This window comes from Parus major, chromosome 24 (assembly GCF_001522545.3).
Source record: "Parus major isolate Abel chromosome 24, Parus_major1.1, whole genome shotgun sequence".
Classification (NCBI taxonomy): Eukaryota; Metazoa; Chordata; class Aves; order Passeriformes; family Paridae; genus Parus; species Parus major.
The window spans coordinates 6033788-6054741 of NC_031792.1; the positions used below are offsets into that span (position 1 = coordinate 6033788).

The 20954-nt window shown below is 47.8% G+C and overlaps 1 protein-coding gene across 3 annotated transcripts in view; it reads left to right on the forward strand.

Moving 5' to 3' along the window:
* FLI1 (Fli-1 proto-oncogene, ETS transcription factor) overlaps nt 1-20954 on the forward strand; it is an 88388-nt gene that overhangs the window by 15287 nt on the left and 52147 nt on the right. The gene's annotated exons all lie outside the window — the stretch shown is intronic.

Consider the following 20954-nt stretch of genomic DNA (forward strand, 5'->3'; position numbering starts at 1 on the left):
CTCGGAGCCGCCCCAGCTGTGCTGTGCCCTTGGCCCCGCTCCCGGGGCCGGCCCCGGCCGAGAGCTCTCTGGCTCTGGGGCTCGCCCGTGCGGCTCCTCCAGCAGCTTTCTGGGGCTTTTTGGCGGGGAAAAAGCCCCGAGCTGGAGGAGAAACATCATCCTGGCTTGGGGGAAAGGGAAGCAGAGTGTGGCAAACAAACCACCAACATAACCAACTTCTGGTGGCCTTGAGCAACCAGGGACGCTGCTGGGGCTGGGAGAGCGGTTCCCCTCCTGCCCTCCGGCCAGCCGGCCGCTGCTTCGGCCCCTGGAAATATAAACCGAGCCCTTCCAAGTTCCCTGAGGTGCTTCCCCAAGCCCACGCAGCAGAGGGCTGCATTTGGGGGTCCCTTGTGTGATTGTGACGGGATCTTCTTGGGGGAGCGCTGCGGAACAGAAGCCGCTCGAACAGAGGAGCCTTGAAGCGAGAGACTGTGGGTGTGTTTGGGTTGGAGGATTTCGAAAGATGCCTATAGCCTGGCTGGGTGGGGTCTTGAGCTCTTCTTAAAAGTGCTTTTTATTTTTTTTTATCTTTTTAAAATTTTTTTTCTCTTTTTTTTTTTATTTTGCTGACCTGGGTAGAACGAAGCTGCAAACAGGCAGGAACTGAAACTGTCTCCCTTAGACTGAAGCTTGTGACAAGTGCAAAGTTTGGAAGGGTCTCAAGAGAAGGGGGAGGGAAGGAGATGGGCAGGAAGAGAAAATGGAAAGAGGAAAGAAAGAGGGAATGAAAGGGTGAACGTCAGGAAGGAAGGGAGAAAGCAGGAGTGTTGAAAGCACAATATTTGGAAGGTACAGCTGGAATAAGACAGGCTTTCCCCTCCACCTCCTCAGATCTGTACAAAAGTAACCTGGCCCTCATTCAGGATACATTTAATGCACCACAACCTTCTTTGATTTGTGGAGCCCTAAATATTGTGCAGTGAAAGTGCAGAAATTCCCCATCTGTGCCTTTGCTGCGGTGCACACATGGACCCGCTTTGGGCACAGGCCAGGAGCCCCGTGCCCCATCCCCTGAGCAGAGCTGGGCCATTCCCCTCTCCCCGTAACTCCTGCAGCCCCCGGGAGCTGCTCCTGTCCCCGCTGCACGGAGCTGCCCCCCCGGCTGCGGTCTGGGGATGAGGAACTGCGACATTCGGGCTGCCTCAGTCACGTTGGAGGCTGCGGCCAAAGGAGGAACTCGGCCACAGCCCAGGTCAGTGCCCCAGGCCTGGGCCTGCCCTCTCTGCCCCTGCCCTGCAAGTGCAGCAATCCTCAGACACAGGATTCAGAGACAGGATCTCCTCCTGGGCTCCTTCTCTGAGCCATTCCAGAGCAGCACTTTGCAGGTGTCCTGTTTGTCCCCTCTGACAATGTGCCACACACTGAGATCTGTGCTCCCGTCCTGCCCAAAGAATTAGCTGACACTTCTTGTAAATTGTCATGCTGGGCAGAAAACTGGGTTCCAGGGAGTGCCAGCCCCCCACCCTGAGAGATTTGCTGCAGGGAAAGGTGAGACCCCCTTGCCTGGCTTCTCACAGGTGAAGGGCAGCATGAGAGGATGTGGCTTGAGATGCTGCTGTGTTTTTGGTGTGCTGAGCTCTGTATTTAACCTGTGTGCAGGGTGGGTCTGACTCCCAGGGCACGGCACAGCAAACCCAGGCACATCCAAAGCAAAGCAATTGAACAGCAATTGTGCCCTCAGCTCTGCTCTCCCATGTAGGCATTGATTTATCTCAGAGCTCTGCATTTGTCTTGGGAAAAATATGGCAGAAAGATGCACATCAGTGACTGGAGAGCAAGAAGAACACAGAGAAAGGTTCTTTCATCATCTACAGCAAGAGCACAGGGCGGGCCCAGATGAAATCTGAGTTCCGGCATGGGGAAAGGCGCTTCCCACCCCAAACTCAGAAATATTCCTGTCCTTGGAGAGGACAAGAGCTAGATTTGGGACAGAGCTGTGCCCTCCAGATGATTTTCATTTTGAGCAATTTAAATTTGACAAGTGACTTTTTTTTAAGCCTATGCAGTACTCTTCCACAGACAAATTGTTTTAATTGAGCTGAAGCCTTTAACTGCAGACTGGCAGATGCAGGGGTTTGGGTCCAGCCTACTTTGCCAATCTCTCCCTTTGCCTGCAATCTCCAATATTTGGCTTGTCGTTTCCTTTTCATCCTTTTATCAGAAAGGGTCTTGATGGCTCCCTGACTGCTGGTTTTAGCTCCCTGGAGTAATTTAACTACACACCTGCCCAGCTGCAGGTGAAGGGATAAATCCACTGGAGCCTCGAGCTGTCCCAAGGACTCAGAGCAGGGGGAACCCAGGCATGGTCAGAGAATAAACGTGGCTGGGATATCCTTGTGGACATGGATGCCTTGTGGACATTGTGTGCAAGTGTGAATTGGGTTGTCCTCAGGCTTCCAGCCCAAACAGGGAATTCCATGGATATAAACATAAAACACAGGATCAGCACAGGATTTTAAGTCATCATTCCCCACCATGCACTGACTGACATCTCATGTGACAGTGCTGAGCCAATGCACCATAAAAATGAACACATTTTTATTTATTAACAAAGGATTATTTATCTTTAGGAGAATTAGATCACCTGCTGAGGAGGTTGGTGGTGATTTTTGCTGCACTCTGTAAATAATCTGTGAAATTCCTGCCTGGCTGGCTTGGGAAGTTCCCCCTGGAGCAATCCTCAAAGAGCTCTTTGGAGGAAGAAGTTCAGGAAATCTTTCTGAGTTATTTCCACCTTCTGTTCATATTCTGCAAACAGCACTAGCAGATGATGATGGGAGCCAGTGAAACTCCTGACTCTTGTGTTTGCACTAATTTTAAATAGTCACCAACATTTTTATTGTGCCTCTAAACATTCAAATCCCATCTTCTCTGGGTTAACACCCCACTTTGACTGACTTGTGTTGTGTTTGTGGGACTTGGGTTTTATTGTCTCACAATAAATCAGAAAAGGGCACATCTCATCAACTGCAAGATGTTCATGCATGGCCTTCCTCACAATAACAAATGCTGTGGTTTCAAACTGCTTTAATTGTTTCAGTTCCACTTTATGTGTGGAGAATAATTAAAGCAAATACACTTGCCAGAGCCTGCTTGTTCATGAAAAAGCACATTTTGTGTGGCTGTTGCCTTCATTCCATGAAAACAAATTTACCCTGATGTGGCCATCAGAGAGCCCCTGTGAGGGACGTTCAGAGAGGATTTTGTATTATTCAAGTGGAGGACAGCTTCGAGTGCAGGACTGGTGTGTTGGTGTTGCTATAGCAAAGGGTGGGGCCGGGTTTTGGAGCAATCACTGTCCTTTATGAGCTGGAGGCGTTTGCTCTCGCTCTCAGACTTGGCCATCAGGATCTCAGACTAAAATGTTTCCTTTTTGAGAAATTTTAGTGTCTGTTTGGCTCTTTTAATCACCCCGGCTTTGGTCCCTGGGGGATGGCCTTTCCTGGCTAAAGGGTGTTGACTCCTGAGGCAAAGCTCCTAATCTCCACATTGGAAAAATAAGAATTAAATCACAAAGATTTGAGGGACAACTTTCCATGTTGCTGTCCCTCAAAAGCAGTTTGGAACAAAACCATCTGGAATTTCCAGAGCATGAACAGGAATATTCCCTCCTACCCTAATCCCCATTCAAAGGTATTTATATTGCATAATAACTTTCTAACATCAAAAACCATTTAGGAAGGTTTTATGATGGGGATATTTTGATGCTGCTGCTTCATTTTCCCTTCGAGATCTGTGTGCAAAGGGACATCTCCTGCCTTTGCATGACCTCCCAGCCTCGGTGTCCTGCTGGGTCCTGTCAGCTCAGAGTGTTCAGTGCTGACTCCCACTTGCCAGCAAACACTGGCAAAGCCTTTTCCGAGCCTGTAGTGTATTTTTTCCTGCTCAAAAAAGGATGATTGCTCTGAAGTAAACCTTTATCCAACAAAACAATGTAACTGCTTGGATCTGAAGCCCTTGGGGTTTCTCTCCGAGGCTTTGAGGAGGTGCTGAGAGCCTGGTGTAGTTTCTCTTCACCTTCACAGGATGTGGTCACTCAAAGGAGTAGCAGTGCATGTCTTGAGGATTTAATGCTTTTATTTTAGTTATTGATTTTAATTCTGGGCTGTTCCTTCTGAGATGGGGGAAGGAACAGCTCCTGTCCCTGCTTGCAGCATTTCTTCCCCTGGGAGTTCTGTGGGGTGCGGGATGTCGTTCCTTGCAGTGTCACCATCAGGAGAAACAGGGGCGGCTGCACCTCCCAGGGAGCTCTTGGGTGACACCCTGAGAGGTGAAATATGCTGGGGGAAGGGCACGTGGAGTAAGGTTTGCAGGCAGCAGAGTTTATTTCCTTCAGGTCTCCCCTTCCCGGACTTACAGGAGCTTTTTCCTCTAGAGTTCAGCTTCCACCTGCTCCGAAGGGTCAGGTCCAGAACACACGTGTGTACAGCCTCAGTGCAGAACATCTCCCTGCCTTTTTTCCCCACAACCCATCAATGTTTGAGGTTCCTTTACAGCCCCTCATCAGCTGCCCTTGAAAAACAAAAGTGTCTCCTTGTGCCCGAGCCTACCTGAGCACTTACAGAGAGACCCCGTGTCCCACCTCAGTGCAAACATACACCAGCAGGAGAATTAGAGCAGCCAAGGGAGCCTTAACTTCAGGGCTTCAGGTATTTGTGGGTTGGCTGAACCCCTAAAGCTGCAGAAGTCTGTGTGCATGGATGTTGCTCCTAGAAAAAGCAGCTCTAGCACATTGAATTTAGTTCTTGGTTTGAAGCCAATTTGCACCAGAAATGTGAAATTCTCTTCAGGTTTCTCACCTGGATTGGACAGCAGGTCTGTTTCCCTGCCTGTGCCTGTCCTGTGCTCTGGTGCACACCTGAACACAGGTGCCCCATGCACATGAAGCTCTGGCACCTAAAAGGAGCTGTTTGAGGCCACCTCAGTGACATGGGGCCTGTCACACAACACTGGGCAAGGGCCAAGGATGTTTTCTGAGCCAACAAATGTTTTCAGACAAGACTGTGGCTACGCATTTATAGCTGGGTTTGAAAATACAGACTAAAATATCCCCCCCAAACGTGGGATTCTGCCTCCTTTGGGAATGGTTTATCAGGTGGAGCCGAGTTGTGGGTGCTGTGTCACCTCACACACCCGGGTGTCCTTGTCACCCTTAAAGTCGCATGAGCAGCAACCTGTGTGATAGGACAGAGCCTGATCTGCTCTGCTGAGCTTCAGGTATCAAAGCCTTCAAGATGTTGATGCATTTTCTGCTTGTTTTCTTCCTTCCTCTCATTAGCAGGCCCCATAATTACTGATGTGTATCTCCCTGCCAGTAACACCCACCTGGAAACCTGTCTCTGGTACTGAATTACCACAAACGGTGCCTCCCTCCTGCCCTTCCTCTCCCACCAGAAGCTTTTCTTTCAGCCCAGGGCAGAGCCCCAAACCAAAGGGATGTGCAGCAGTGGGTGCAGGAGGCTCAGCCTCTCCTGAGAAACCTCTGGCTGCTCCAAACAGCACCAAAGGCAAAACTTGGGAATAACAGCCTGACAAGGACCAGGGGAAATAGAGGAAGAAGGTTTAGTTAGACAGGGGTTGTGCAAAATTCCCAGCCTTTGCTTCTCTTCAGGATGCTGTACAGAAAATAACCCTTCATGTGTGTCCAGCATTCTTTCTTTTCCTGGCTTTTCACTAAAATCCAGTAAGAAACACAGGAGAGGAAGTGTCATGGATAAACTTAATGCATTATTTGCATTTATCTCCTTGTTCTTCTAGCATAAACCGACCCAGGACTCCACCAGGGCTGTGAAGGAGTCAGAAACAATTAAAATAAGTTAGAAAGCCTTAAGCCCAGCCTGGCAAAGCTGCACACCCAGGAACTGAACGTTACCATCCTTGTCAGTCATCCAGAGGCAGTGAAAAATAACCCAGTGGGCAGCAGAGCCTCTCATTACTCATCTGCTGATTCCTCATTCAGCAAAAAAACTGCCCTTCTTAATACTGCTGGTTTTGATCTGAGGGGAAGAGATAAATCAGCAAGAATACGGTTTTTTAAGTTGGTTGATGAGTGAAAGAAAGAAACTGGAGTAAGGTATGGTGGGGTCAGGGTGGTGAGTTCAGGAAACTGACTTCTGTATGATGCGAAAACACTTTTTTGAATGGCTTTTTATGGCAGCTTTTCTTAAAAAAAAATAAAAATAAAGAAGATAAGGAAAAGATTAGGAGAGGTTAAAATACTCTTTTTACAGCTAAATGCAGAATTTGACTCCCTGGTTTCTCCTGAATATCTCTTCTTGCTGTTCCAAGCTTGATTGACTTATAACTGCATCTGAACCAACCTCACATCAGTTCCTTTTTATCAGCCAGAGTGAGACTTCCTGTGCTCCACAGTCTGGTTTCCTGATGTGTTTCCTTTTTCCTTTTAACAGAACAAAGGAAACTGTAACTCCTCTGCTGCTCCTGTTCCCAATCTCCTTGGGACTCCACACGCTCTTACCATCCAACCTTTGCCTTGTATTTCCACTGCCTGGAGTTCAGTGCTCTCTTCATCTCTGCCAGCAGCAGAGGGGCAAGAACTCAGTGCTGCTGAAAGGAAAGCACTGCCAGAGCCATCAGCACTGGCAGCTTTTAGTAGTTAAAATGTAGTAAAGCAGGAAGGGGAACTCCTCACCCAAAGGCTTGGTGTGTTACTGGAGATACTCAGAATGTCCTGCTGAAGCAAATATCAGGTGTTGAGGTCTCAGTGATTTTCTCAGGCTGATGTTGTGAACTTTGGTACCTGAACCTGGGAATTTGTGTCCTGAAATGTGTGGGCCACTGGTGGAAATGCTTCCCAAAATGTCACATATGCACAGCCACTGCCCTGGCACACAGCAGAACTGGCAGCCCTGTATATGATATTTTAATTTGGATTATTTTCAAACCACCACACTGAAGGGCAATTACCCTCTTCTTGTGCTGGTTTTCCCTCAGCTGTGTGGGGCTGCAGTTCTCCTTCAGTTCTGCCATTCACACAAGGAACAGCCTATGGCTGCAAAATCCAAACTCTGCTCTGCACTGAAGACCCTTTTCCTTTGGAAAGCCTTTTTTCCCAGCTGTTCTGCTGAGATTCTCCCTTTCTCTATAACCCCCATATCTCACACCTGAGGCTTTTTCTGCATAAAAATCCCAAGTTCTTGTTCACTTGACTGACAAGAATCCCTTGTTTTCCTGTTCAGACAGAGGAACACAAGCTAGACTCAGGACTGAGTAGATATCTATAAAAATCCTCCAAACACACCCAGAATCCACTGGAAAAGTGTGGAGTTGATGTTAGTGCCGAGTTCAGAGTGAAGCTGGGCCTGGTTCTGAGGAATAGACACGGCATATCTGCAAATTCCCACTGAAATCAGTGTAAAGAGCTCATGCTTAGGTTTTATCCTCTCAGCCAAAGCCGAGAGCTCAGCAGGGTTAGACAGGAGAGGAGAAATTGGGCTGTGCAGCCTCTCGGCCACCCAGGTGTGCAGACAAGGGGAATTTGCCAGCTCAGCCTGCCCAGAGCAGGCAGCTGAAATCCAAGTCCTATTTATTCAAACCATCAGCACTCAGGAACAGCAGAATGTGGAACAGGACTGGGGATTCTGGACTTGGCTGTTTATGCCTGAACATACGTGGTGTGGAAGGGTGGTCAGAGCAAGGCACTGGTTACACCAGGCTGAGGCAGCAGAGGATTCCTGCACCACATCCAGGGACAGAGTTTCCAGGGAATCCTGCTCACCCAAGACTGAGGAAGCAGCAGGAGTTGCATTATTTTAACCCAGGAAAAGAGTAAACATCACTGCCTCTCTACATTACTGCCTTTCTGCAGGATTTTGTGCACTTCTGTGAGGTGTTCTCACCCACCTTTACAGTCAAAAATGTCATTTTTAATCAAGTCATTTTGGAATGTCCAGAAAAAAGCATCAGAAAATGATATCCCTACTGTAAAATCCTGGGGAAAATCAAGGAAGTTTTGCCTTTTCTGCTGTGTTCTGTTTATGGAACAATTTCTATACAGTATAATTTAATTTCCACACAAACTCCATTGATTTAATCCCTATTAAATTCTGAGGATTTGTCTGTGAGGGTTGTGCTGCAGCTCAGCCTTTAGGACTGGCTCCTGATTAGAACCAGAAGTCGTGGCTCTATGATTAATTCCCTGTATTATGGGAGCTGTCCCCAGAGGCTCCCATCAGGGAGAACCCTGGCATGTGAATGGAATACGAGCCCAAAATCCAAGCAGGCAAAGGGAAAAAGGAAAAACAACCAGGAGATGAAATGCAGGAAGCATCTGGTCACTCAGCAAGGCACCAGCAGAGATGCAGAAATTCTGTTCACAAGTTCCTGGTGTCAGAATTGCCCAGGGATTGGGGGTTTTTAAACACCTTCCATGGTTCTAGCACTGAAAAAATCCCCAGAGGCAGAAATGATTGATACAGTACAAGCTGAAAAGGGGACAGATCCCTTCAACATAGATCCCAAAAGCCTGAGAGCTGTTTTGAGCAGCTGCTGTGGGTGTCTCCAAGGCCAGTGAGGATCCAGACCAGTCTGGTCAGTCAGAGGTCCTTCAGGGCCACTGTGCTGCAGCAGGGACAATTCCTCTGCCAATGACACTCCCAACCCAAAGCAGAATTCACATGATACAAGTCGTAACAGCCTTCCTTAATTAGATCTAATATGCCCATGTATATTTTTCCACAGCACAAATATTTATATTTTGCTGATATTTCTAAACTCATACATCTGACTTTGTTAGAATCAGCCAGGCTTTAAAATAAGCACTAGCTGGAATGATTTGTTAGGCCAGAACTCATCCTGCAAATATTCCCAAAATTGTCTTTAACAGCTCCAGTGACAGGAGAAGGAATGAGCCCCAGAGAGCACAGAGTGTCTGATCAGGGTCTGCACACATTTCTCCTGGATCCATTTTCCTGTCACACAAGTGTGTGTGCAAGTTTCATGTGTGTCACATTGTCACAGCAATGGTGAATTCCCCCAGGATACTGGGATTGTGCTGGAAATCCATGATCTCTCTAGAAGGGGAAGGGAGAAATGTGATGGTTTGGGGCCAGCTCCTGCCCTGCCCACCCCCATCCAGCCTCTGCACAACCTCCCTGGGCACGGTTTTGTCAAAGGGGAGCAGCAGCAGGAGCATGGGCAGGCCAGGGATGAATTACCCACCCAGGAATTGGACAGAGAAGATGCAGGGCAGGACTTTGTGTGGCACCTCTCGGCCTTTCCTCTGTGCTGCCTTTGGCAATGAGACTGGATCCTCTGGAGTGTGCAAGGCTGTGTAAAAACCTCACTAGAAATGCAGCCCTGTATGATCCTTTTTGTGGCAGGAAAAGTGTGAATCCAATTTTAACTCTAAACCCAAAGTCATTCCTGCCAGGGACAATATTTTCTATCTGTCAGTGTTAAAATTGTGTCTCTCCCCTTTGCTGATTTCCACAGAGCATCCCAAACCCAGCTACAGGAATGTTTTCCCTGCACAGCACTCCCAGAGCAGCAGGCAAAGGTTTTAGCAAAGGGACAGAGTTCATCCCCTTCAGAAAGGGAAAGCAATGCCCTGAAGTTCAAGCTCGCTTACGATAAATCCTCTGGATTTGCACCACGGCATCTGAGAGCAGACGTGCTCTCATCCTCACAGGACACAGGCTGGTCAGTAATGGATGGAATAAACTTGCAGTTTTCTCCCTGCTCCTCAGTTCTGGTATTCTCCTATGTCATCTCTGCTGCAGGAAGGATGTAATTATGGTTGGTCGTTAGTGTGAGGAATTATTTGTGCAGCAGCAGTGCCTGGAGACCAATGTGGTCTCTGCTGTGTGTAACAGGAGAGTCTTCCTCAAAATTCCTGAACAGTGAAGAGAAGTTAAGGCACTTAATTTGAACCCCAGGGTGGGAGCAGTTTTAGGGCTCTGCTCTGCTGCAAGACAGGACCACATGCTGTCATTCCTTTCCCAAAATCTCCAAGATTTCTATAAAGGATTTTCTTTCCACCCCCACTGCTCCTCATTGAACAGGACTTCTGTAACTTCTTCCTTCTGAGGTCTGGACACTTTCTTTTGACGTGGGGCTGGCATTTGCTCATGACTGATTCATGCCTTTCTCATGCCAGCACCACTGCAGCACTTTCCCTTCCCAGGACTTCTGTCCCCAGTGCATTTACAGACCACTGCCATACCTCCCTCTTCCTTTTGCTGGGACAAACAAATCCCTTGTGATTCCTTCATATCTTCCTTCTCCTGGTTATTCCTTAGACCTCAGCTGCACCTGATCCCATCTGAATCTGCCTTTTCTCAGCACCACTGGAGTGGCACACGCTGTTCCCAGGGCTGGGCTGGAAGTGCCCTCCTGATGCAATCCCGGGATTGGGATTCTTTGGCTTTTTTAAGTTCTGGTGAATCAGAAAAATCTGTGGTGTTAATTGACTCCAGTCTTTGTGTCAGCATTGCCCAGCCTGGCTCAGTCAGTTGTTGTGCCACTGGAGGATCTCAGGCATTTCACCTCTCTGTACCTCAGTTTCTCATCCGTGGGACTCAGAAATCCTCTGCTCCCTCCCTGCCTGCTCTGGTCCGGCTGCAGCGATGTTCTCCCAGGCTGGGAATGACTTTGGCTTTGTTCAGGAGCAGCAGAGATCTCAGTGCAGGCTGTCCTGCAGTGCCATGACATGGACAGAGATCAGTGGTTGTTCCCATCACTGTCCTTCAGTAACATCCCACAGCCTGTCCTGAGACATGGGCACGGTTCCCAGCCTTTGGGGTCCTGCACGTATTTGCAGTGTGGCTTTGGAGAATGGTGGGAATGTTTTCCCACAGACCAAAGGCCATTCCAGAGGACAAGACAGAGTGTGAAGGCCAGTAAGTTTTCCAGGGGTTTGCAGCAAGTGCCCTGGAGGAGGAGGAGGAGGAGGAGGCAGAATGCACGTGTGTGCCTGTGGAGCTGCTCCATGGATCCTCATAGCACTGCCAGCGTTTCAGCAGGGCCTGAATACCAGATGGGTTCTTGCATAAGCCAAACTTGATGTGTTTAAAACCCTGCAGCCAGTACAGGCTCAGGACCCTGCTCTGATTCTCTCTTTCATCCATCCGTTTCTTACCCTATTGCAGTGTGGGGTTCTGTTGTTTCAAAACTAACAGCTGCAGGCTTCCAAAAATAAAAAAGAATCATTAATTAACATAACCATAAGCCACAGTAACTCCACCTTGTGAGCTGCCCTTTGCTCACCACGTGCAGTTGTGTGCCAGGCTAGGGCAGTTTGGGTGGCAGGGCAAACCTTTGGAAATGTGGGATGTGGAAGGTGTGTGCACTCCAGCAGGAGGAGAAATGTGAACAGAACACGGGGAGGGAGCAGAGGAGCAGAGAGGGAGCTGCCTGTGCAGAGCAGTCCCCCAGGTCCTGACAGACCACTCTCCCAAGTGCCACCGAGGTCTCTCCTTACCCACATCATCACCTCAGCTCTTTTCAGGTCCCGAGGGCTCCATTCTGTTTGAACTGAGCCTCCACAAGGTGTGTGCTGCTTTCCCAGCCTCTCCTATCACACAAGAGGCAGTCTGTGCTGTCCCACGTTTCCATCGGTGCCTCGTGTCCTCCCCAGGCTCCTCTCACCCTGCCCGGGGGTTTGGGGTGGCTGCAGAGGCAGCAGTGTCTGATACAGAGCCGTGCAGGGCTCAATGGATGGGCAATGCCCTGAGGAAACCAAGGGCTCTGGAGTGCCATCAGCTCAGGGATTAAAGGACAGTGGTTGTGCTCTCACCCTGTACAAACAGCAGGGTAAAGTGCTGCAGTTAACTGGCAAACAGCTGTAAAATGGCACAGGCTCAGGCAGGGCTAATTTCATATATCACAGAATCACTGCATGGGGTGGGGTGAGGTGATTAAAAATCACCTTGTTCCATCCCCTGCCGTAGGTAGGGACACCTTCCACTAGACCACATTGCTCCAAGCCTGGCCTTGGACACTTCCAGGGATGGGGCAGCCACAGCTTCTCTGGGCAACCTGTGCCAAGGTCTCAAAATACAAATTTATGATCCAGGACACTTAACGTTCATTCCTGGCTCTGCCAGTGACTTTTTGTGCAGCCTTGAGGAGCCACTGAACTCTCAGGCAGGGCTGGTCATTCCCTGTTCATCCTCTGCCTGCCCATTCCTGGAGCTGTTTGGAATAGGAGCCATCCCCCAGGGTGTTTTTGCCCAGCACAAGCACAGGGGCAACTTGAGGGTTGCTCATCCTGGGTTGGGAGGAGGGAATTTCCCCAGGAATTGTGCCCAAGTCCTGCCCTTGGATATTCACCTTCTGTTCTGACTCAGTTAAAGGGTTATGGAGATAAGGATACTTCTAGAAGAGAAACATGTTCAGAAACCTGAACATTATCTGTAACAAAGTTTTCTTAGCATGTGAGATCCTAATCAGCCATCTATTATTTAGTGAGAAGATACTGAGGAGAGATCTCTCAGCTGCTATCTGCTCTGCTCAGCAGATAACAATCAGCTCACATGGTCTTCTTTAAAAACTCTCAACTTCGGGTACAATCAAACCCTGCAAGTGGAGTCTCCTTGGCTTTATTCCTTCTCCTTACCCAGAAACCCAGGGCAAATCATTAGAGGTTTCTGTGCCTTGATTTAACTAATTGTAAAATAATAATAGGAAATGCTCTTCTGAGGTAAGGCTGAGAAGTGACAAATCTCCACAGAGTTTCGTAAGCCGTGGATAAAGAACGTGCAGGTGCCTGAAATGTCAGCAGAAAATCTCTCTGAAATCCAGTTCAAAGCAGCTGGATGTAAGAGTTGCAGCTTTTGAAACTAGGAAAGAACTATTTATAGGACATAAAGTGCTCTGGTACTTGTGAAACACAGAGAGAAAGAGTGTGTGCTCTGCAGCCCCAGAACCCAAACCAGTGCATCAACAGGAGCCTGGTGGGACACGTTGTAGGGGTTTGTGTGGTCCCAGCCCTGCAGCCCGAGCAGGATGGGGGGAGTGAACCCCAAAGTGTGTCCAGAGTCCTGTGGCACTGCCTGCTCACTGCCCTGCCCACTGCCAGGGACACCTCTTCTCCTTCCACTCCTGACAGCCAAAGGCCACATTAGCCACGGGCTGTTTTCAGGGGCAAAGAGGTGTGTGAGGTGTCTGGGAGGCACAGAAAATGTGTGATGTGGTGACCAGAACCTGAGAGCAGCAGAGGAGCACAGCTCCCTTTCCGTGCCCTTGGCTCTCTCAGTGCTGTCATTGTTTGATTTTAGGCTGCTGGGACAGGTGCAAATCTCCTTCCAGATCACAGCCGGGTGCATGGCAGGCAAATGTTCCCAAGAGGCTGCAATGACAAGAACCAGCTCTTGTCTTTCAATGCTCCATAGAACCGGGGGCTCTTCTGCAGCACCTGACGGGGCCTTTCCCCCTGTGCTGCACCTTTGTGTCTGCCTGGACAGTCATTTAGCAAGTGCCATTTGTGGCAAGCGGATTCTTAAAAGACAAAGGGATGAAAAAAAAGCAGTTGAAATGAGTTTTGGTTTTTGAGCAAGCTCACAGCCTTGGTTGGGTGCGGGGGCAGTGCAAGAGGGGAGTGCAGGTGTGAGAGGCTGTTGCCTCATCAGCCAGAGTGAAAGGATGCACAGGCTAAACAAAATGATGCAGAAGGCAAATGAAAAGGTGCTTAAGTTATATAAAAAAATGCACAAGTTGTACAAAAAGATGGGCGTGCTAAACAGAAAGATGCAGATCCTAAATTAAAGATGCACAAGGTAAATTCAAAGATGCCCAAGTTGTATAAAAATATGCCCAGGTTAAATAAGAAGGTGAGCCAGGCAGGCAACCTGAAGCCTAGAGGACCTGGTCCCCTGATAAGTTTATTCACCTGCTCTTCTGGCCATGAATCTGTGTGTTTTAGAAAAGTGCTCATTATCTCCCCAGGTCAAGGACATTTGTTAGTGCAGGAGCTGAGAAACGTGTCATGAAGGCCAGGTTTCCTCCCTCTGGCTGTACCTCAGTGGAGTGAGGGAGGCTGGGATGAATTTCTGGAATATTAGGAAATTCAAGAATATTCTTTTCACATAAACAGCAGGAGCTTCAATTGTTACCTTAGTGAAGGAAATGAGGACAGCCTGGAATTTGTGGCTTTTTATGGGCAATAATATTGCAGATACAATGAAGCTTCTGCATGCCCCCAGAGGCACAGAGGGCAGCCCTGGGATGAGGCTGGAATGCATTCCCTGTTTGCCAGAAGAGCCTGGGGAAGGTGAGGAGCTGCTGGGAGCCATCAGGCAGGTGACAGCAGCCACCAAGGCCTCTGCAGCCACTGCTCCCCTGTCACTGAGCAGGGCCCACCACAAACAGTGGCTGTGACAGGAGTGCCCGAGCCAGGGGTGATGGTTTCTGGATGCCAGGGAGGCTCTGGGAAATCAGGGAACACAGGAAAGGGATGGTGTGGGGCCAACTGGCTGCTGCAGAAGCATGGAAAGAGGGATGCTCTGTGACATGGCAGTGCTGCTCTTGTGGGATTTGGTTTTCATCTGGAAAGCCTGAATTATGCTCTAATTGCATAAGAATATCAACTTTTATTTAATAGAACTGAATTTCTTAAGATTGCAGGGAAGAGCTTGAAATGGTATCCCAAAAAGTTTGAAAAATCAGTTATAAATACAATTCTATGTTCAATTAAGATTATCTTCAATTAAAGCATGGGACTGGAAAGCAAAACTCCTCATGCCTTGCTGTGTGTGTAAGGATCATCAGCACCTGTCGTGAATAAAACTGTGAAGACCAACAGCAGGGTGGCTTTAGGAGTCCAGTTTTAGTCTGTGAGTGAGGAACTGGCAAGGAAGGGTCAGGCAGAACCTGAGGGGCCAGGGATGGCCAAGGATGAGTTTAAAAAGGAGATGTGAGCAGGACCCAAGGCAGACACACCTGGGAGTGCCCCGAGCCCCGGTAATTGTGGGATGGAGGAAGAGCAGAGCACGGGGCCAGCGTTAGCCCTGCCAGCTCTGGGGAGGGGAGGGGAGGGGTGGCAGCTCCGGGACAGGTACGAGCTCATCTCTGCAAAATGAAAGCTGGCAAAGCCCCAGCAAAAGCGATTTTGGGAGATGGGGTCAGACGCGTTCTGCCCCCCCGTTCGCTCCCCATTCTTCCCTGTCCCTCAGACCATGAAAGGAGCAGGGGTCGCACGGCGTTCATTAATTCAGGGTGACAATAGGACACCTGGAGCAGCACCTGTCGGAATAGGATGCAAATGAGCCTCGTGCTCGCTGCAGCCCTAATGAAGCACTAATAGCTCTGCTAATGCCTCGCACGGCATTCACGGGGCATTGGCTCAATTGCAGTAATTAATGCGCCCAGCCGAGCTGCAGCTCCCATTCACAGGCACTTCCCCACGCTTTGCTCTCGCTGTTTGTTTTTTAAACGCACAAAGCCGGGACTTATTATATTTGCAAACAATGGTCTCGTGGAGATGCTCTGATTTACTGCAGAGATAGAGGGGGGTGATGTTTGAAAGCCTAAATTAAAGCAGGATTTCCTTCTGTTTTCTCAGAGGAAAGGTTAACATTTGCTAATAACTGTCAGAGTCTGCAAACGGTCTCACTGTCATATGATGGATTTTTCTGATTGCTTTTAATCAAGGTTTTCAGATATCGTGGGGTGTAAACAGAGAAATGAGCTGAGCGCTCATGATTTGAACAAACCTCAGGAGATGTGACTCAGATAAGGAAAAACTGCTCTGACAATGAAGTAATAGCAGGCTCTTTGCTGCTCGAGTTCCACTTTTTATCATTATTATTTTAGCGTTCCCTGTTCCATACCTGTGGCTGACAGAAACGGCTCAGCAGGGATGGACGTGTGCTTGCAAAGGCTGTGTGCGAGGGTGGAGGGCTCTTTACCCCACAGAGATATTAAATTCCTGCCCTATCTACTTCACCTCCCATACCTGGGGCCTTTTGCCTCTTCAGGGAAGTTTAGATGATGGGAATGAATTAGAAAAAGTCACTTTACATGTTCAAATCAGAGAGGTGGCAAAGGCGAGGCTGGGGATATGGAGATGATCTGTCTGTGAAAATTATTAATTCTTGCTGGATGCCTCCCATCGAAAAAGGGATAAATGAGGAGGTGTTTCAATACCCCGTTTGAAATAAAGGACACAGAAATGATTCCCCAAAGAGAATTGCAGGAAAGGAGGAGTCTGTGCTGGAGAGCTGAGCTCTGATAAAAGGCATTTTGTGCCATCAGTTTCTTTGCTGATAGGACCTAAAATGTGAGAAGAACTTTAGTGGAGCTGCAGCAGGACCTGCATTTCTAACCCCTCAGGACCACTGACATGTGAGATGTTGTTTTTGTGTGTTGTTTTTCTCTCGTGCCAACTCAGAGGGGATTTGCAAAGCTGCAGAAACCAAGTTTTGAGCCAAGCCGGTGGTTACCAGGGCTGCTGCTGGCACCGGGGGAGCGGTGGGCACTCCTGGTGCTCAGCAAAGCTGGAAAAGCCCAAGGAAAGCCCAGGGGGATGGAGGAGCCTGGCACGGGGTGAAGTGCTTGTGAACCTCCAGCTGACACAAGCTGTGTCCTCTCCCACGAAAAGCTTCATCATAATCTGTGCAGAACATCACTTCAGGATAAACACAATCCTGCTATAAATACCCCCGGCCATTTCCTGTTGTTCTTTCTGCAGTTTGCACAGGGCTTGTGTCTGGCTGAGGGTGTGACTGAATCCACACAGTCACACACACGCCCCCTGCTCTGTGCCCCAGTGAAAATGGCCTTTTCTGCCGAAAATCAGGCAGTTTGTGCCACTGAGCTGAGCATTCATCCTTAATGTACCAGGAATATTCTTTATGGAAGGAATTCAGGGCAGCAAAACGGTAAATTCTCCTGCTGTTGAGATGAGCTGACTTGAATATCTATATACACTTAATTACAGTTAAATTAATTACATTTTGTTACTTAATTACACTTTAATATACACTTCCCATCCCTGGGAGTGTCCCAAGCCAAGGTTGGATTGGGGCTTGGAGTAACCTGGGATAGTGGAAGGTGTCATTCCATGGGGTGGAATGGGATTTTTAGGGTCTCCCAACTCAAACCATTCAGGGATCCTATGCTGTGGTTTGTCACATTCATCCACATTTCCATCCCAGGTTATTTCAATTTGTACTCTTTCTTAATTTTGACTGTCAAAGGAAATTGAGCATATTAAAAGCTGAATTGAGAGAAGCAGAAATGCAAACTCATCCTGGCTTGGTTTATGCCGGCTATTTACTGAATTTTATGTTTTAAGTGGATTTGTTACTCTGGTGAAAATGGAAGCAGAAGTCACACTCCCATTTGCCTGTTAATCACAGAAATACCTCAAGGAGAAAGGAAACAAACTGAGGGGAGGGCCCTGGATCCTCATGTATGAATTCAGTCTTTAGAGAACCAGACTCTAAGTTCCTGCAACTACAGAATTTTTAACTCAGCAATCTCATTCAAACCATTAATTATTTTTTTTCAATAGCACTGGCAATGTCCTTTTTGCTAAACAGAATGAACCGAAACCCTGGGTTATAAATACTTGGCTTAGGCTTTCTACCCAAACAGAGCTAAAAACTTAGTGTCATACATTAAAGATAACTTGGGCACATCCAAAGAAGATACTGTGCTGTGTGAATCTTAATTTAAAAGTTCCTTTCCAAAGTGAAAAACAATCCCAGATTTACATTGCCCAGATTTATTAAGCTTGGATCTGTCTTTGTGCTTGGTTCTAATCAGAGTGTCAATCCCATTTTATTTTAAACTACATACATTATAAATTGTTCCTTCAGTTTATATGAGAAAATGGGAAGGGAATATTTCAGGAGACCATGGACAGGCTGAAACTGCCCTGCTGGGGAAGGAACCAGGGCCCAGCTGGTCCCTTTGCTCCTGCCTACAAAATCAGACAGAAATACTCAGAAGCAGAATATCCTTTTTAAAGATCATTGTAAACCAATTTCCCTGTGCCTGCAAACCAGTGAGGCAGAGTGGGTGTGTGCAATGTGTGTTTGGTGTGAGAGGCAAGGAAGGAAATGGGAATTGCAGGCAAAGCTGGGGAGAAAAGACCTAATGAATGAAACAGAGACAGAATGTTCTGTCTCTGCTCTGGCTGATTGAGACTTTACCTCCATGCTATTTTATATGAGCAAAAGCAGAGAGTAGGATTTGAGACGATTTAAATGAAGGATAAAACGTATTTGCTTGCCTGATTCAGATTTTCCCCTCTGAAGATGCCCCTGAAGAAAACCCCTTGTTTACATATCCCACTGTGGCTCAGCACCTGAGGCAGTGCCCTGAGAACCCAAATTCTTGTTCTCTCAGCTTGATTTTGCCAGAGTTGTGCTGTGTGACCCCCAGTAAGTGACATCCTTGGGCCTCCTGTGACCGTGTGTTACAGAAAGGTTGCTCAGAGATGAGAAAAGCAGAATGAAATCTGTCCCTAAAGGTGACCTTTAGCATGTGAGAGAGAAGCACGCAGTATTTTGACATGTTTAACAACCCCCAGTGGCATTTTTCCCCGATGGTACTGAAAAAATTGTTTCCCCTGGTTAACCCTGAGGTCCCCTGGCATTCCCAAACAGGTTCTGTCTGGGGTGACATGGAGAAGGAGAGGGGACAGCAAAGCACCTGCAATTACATCAGTGTAAGATAGGTAAAATGATCTGGCCACAGCCTCCACAGCCTCTGCTCCCCCAAACCTGTATTTATCTGTGTCATTAAAATGTCACCAATAGAGGCTTTTGCCCCAGCAGCTTCTCCTGGGAGCTGACTCCTGTTTCCAACCTGTTCCTCCCCACATCCCTGCAAGTGTCCAAGGCCAGGTTGGACGGGGCTTGGAGCAACCTGGGATATTGGAAGGTGTCCCTGCCCATGGAAGGGGTGGAACTTAATGGGCTTTCAGGACCTTCCAGCACAAACCCCTCTGTGACTCTGCGATTCTAATCTTGAAGTGCTTCACCCATTTTCCCTCTTCCACTTGTGGTAGTTTGGAATTTAGGAAAAAAAACCCATGGAAGTGATGGCTCTGAGACAGGTTGTTGGGAGTTTCTTTATTTGAGATCAGGCCAATAGCTAGCCAGTTTTGAGAAGTGACAGCATTTTGGATGACTGAAAGGTAAGATCACCTTTGTGATATTGTAGTAGCTCCATCAGGTGTTTTGTTAGCAAGTCCCCAAACAGGCTCCAGGTCCTTTCAAAGCTTTGTTCTGTGTGAGACTGATTTTTTTACTGACAATCCTATAAACATCATCTGAAGCAATGTTTGGGATCTCTTTGTTGTCCCCATGGAAGAGAAATTCCATCATCACCATCACCTCAGAGCCCCAGGAAGAGGCAGGGCAGCTCCCAGGGAGGCACTGCTGAATTGCTGAAATCTCACTCCTAGAGGATGCTGAGGAGGAAGGTGACTGTCAGACCTGCCATGAGGCACTCCTGCTTCTTCCCTTGGATGTTCCTATGGGATCTTCCCAACCACAGAGAACCTGTGCCTTCACAGGGGCCCTGCTCAGCTCCCTGAGTGCTGGGAGGAAAATCAGCCCTCCCAGAAAACTCAACTCAGGTTTGCAAGAGCTGTTCAGGCCAGTCTGTGTCAGGTAAACCAGGAGGATCCACTTTTCCTGTGGTCTCTCTGAGACTTCCATTGTCCTGCCAGGATAAGAATCTGGTGTAGTTTGAGTCACCATGATATCAAAATGCCAAATATTATTGATAGTGAGGTACCTATGCAGTCAAATGGCACCACCAGGGCCATTATTGCTTATTTCTGAGCATCCAATTGCTTCTTTAGGTGTTTGTATAAAGTATTAAAAATAGAATTAAAAGTTTACAGACTACAACAGCTTGGATATTGGAAGTTTTCCAGGAGAGATCCTGTGTGAGTTGGAATCACTCTTGCATTCACACAAAGCACACAAATACACAAAGACTTGCAGGGAAGGTTGGATCACACATCACCCCAAAGGCAAAGTTTCCACAGGCTGTGGGGAGCCTTAATTTGGGCCTGTCCCCAAAGGCTGTGACAGAACCCACTGTTTGTACCAGGGACATGCACAGGAGATTCCTGTGAGACAGAGTCTGACCTTTTCCTCAGAAAGATGCAAATGGTTCCAAGCCCTGCTGTTCCTGGAAAGGCTGAGTTCTGACAGGCTGCCCTACTCAGGTTTTTCAAGTTTTTCTTTAAAATTCCACTTGAGCTGGAAACTGATTGCAATATTTTAAGGCAACTGAAAAGGTTAAAACTGCAATGAAACACTCAGAATATCCAAAACAAACTTTGGTCAATTTAAGGTGGAATTCTCTGGATAATTGTTTTGACCTTCTGTCCAACATTAGGATTGGAAATTTTTCCCCAACCTCCACAATTTTGAGGGAATACAACAAGGATCTCCCACCACAATCTAAGCTTTTCCACCTCTTACCCCATGGCCTTGACACCCTTTTCCCCCCTCATTTTACACAGAAAACTTTGGCTAGTGCTGAACAAACAACTTTGCTGCCGAGATGGTAAATGAGCCCCCATTTCCCAAATGTCAGTGTAGTACTAAAACCACAGGACCATCTTGTGGGCGCTTCCTGGCCATTTCCTGCTTGCTTGAAAGCTGAGGAAATGAGGTATGCTGAGGTGTGAACTCTATTTGTTTCTATGGGGAGAGCACTAAGAGACAGAGATACAGCCCATGACCAAGGTGCTGGGCTTAGAAAAGAGAAAAAAAACCCCTGAGAGCCCATGCCAGAGACATTTATATATTAACATTAAATAATGCATCTGGATAAACCTGCAGGGACTGCCTGACACTGTCAGGGCAAAACATGGGCTTGGCTTAGGACTGGTGTGCCTCAATTGATTCTCTTTGGGTTTAAGTTCTCAGTTTCACCAAAATCAGGAATGGGTCCTTGAGGTTGGTTGTTGGTTTGGTTTGGTT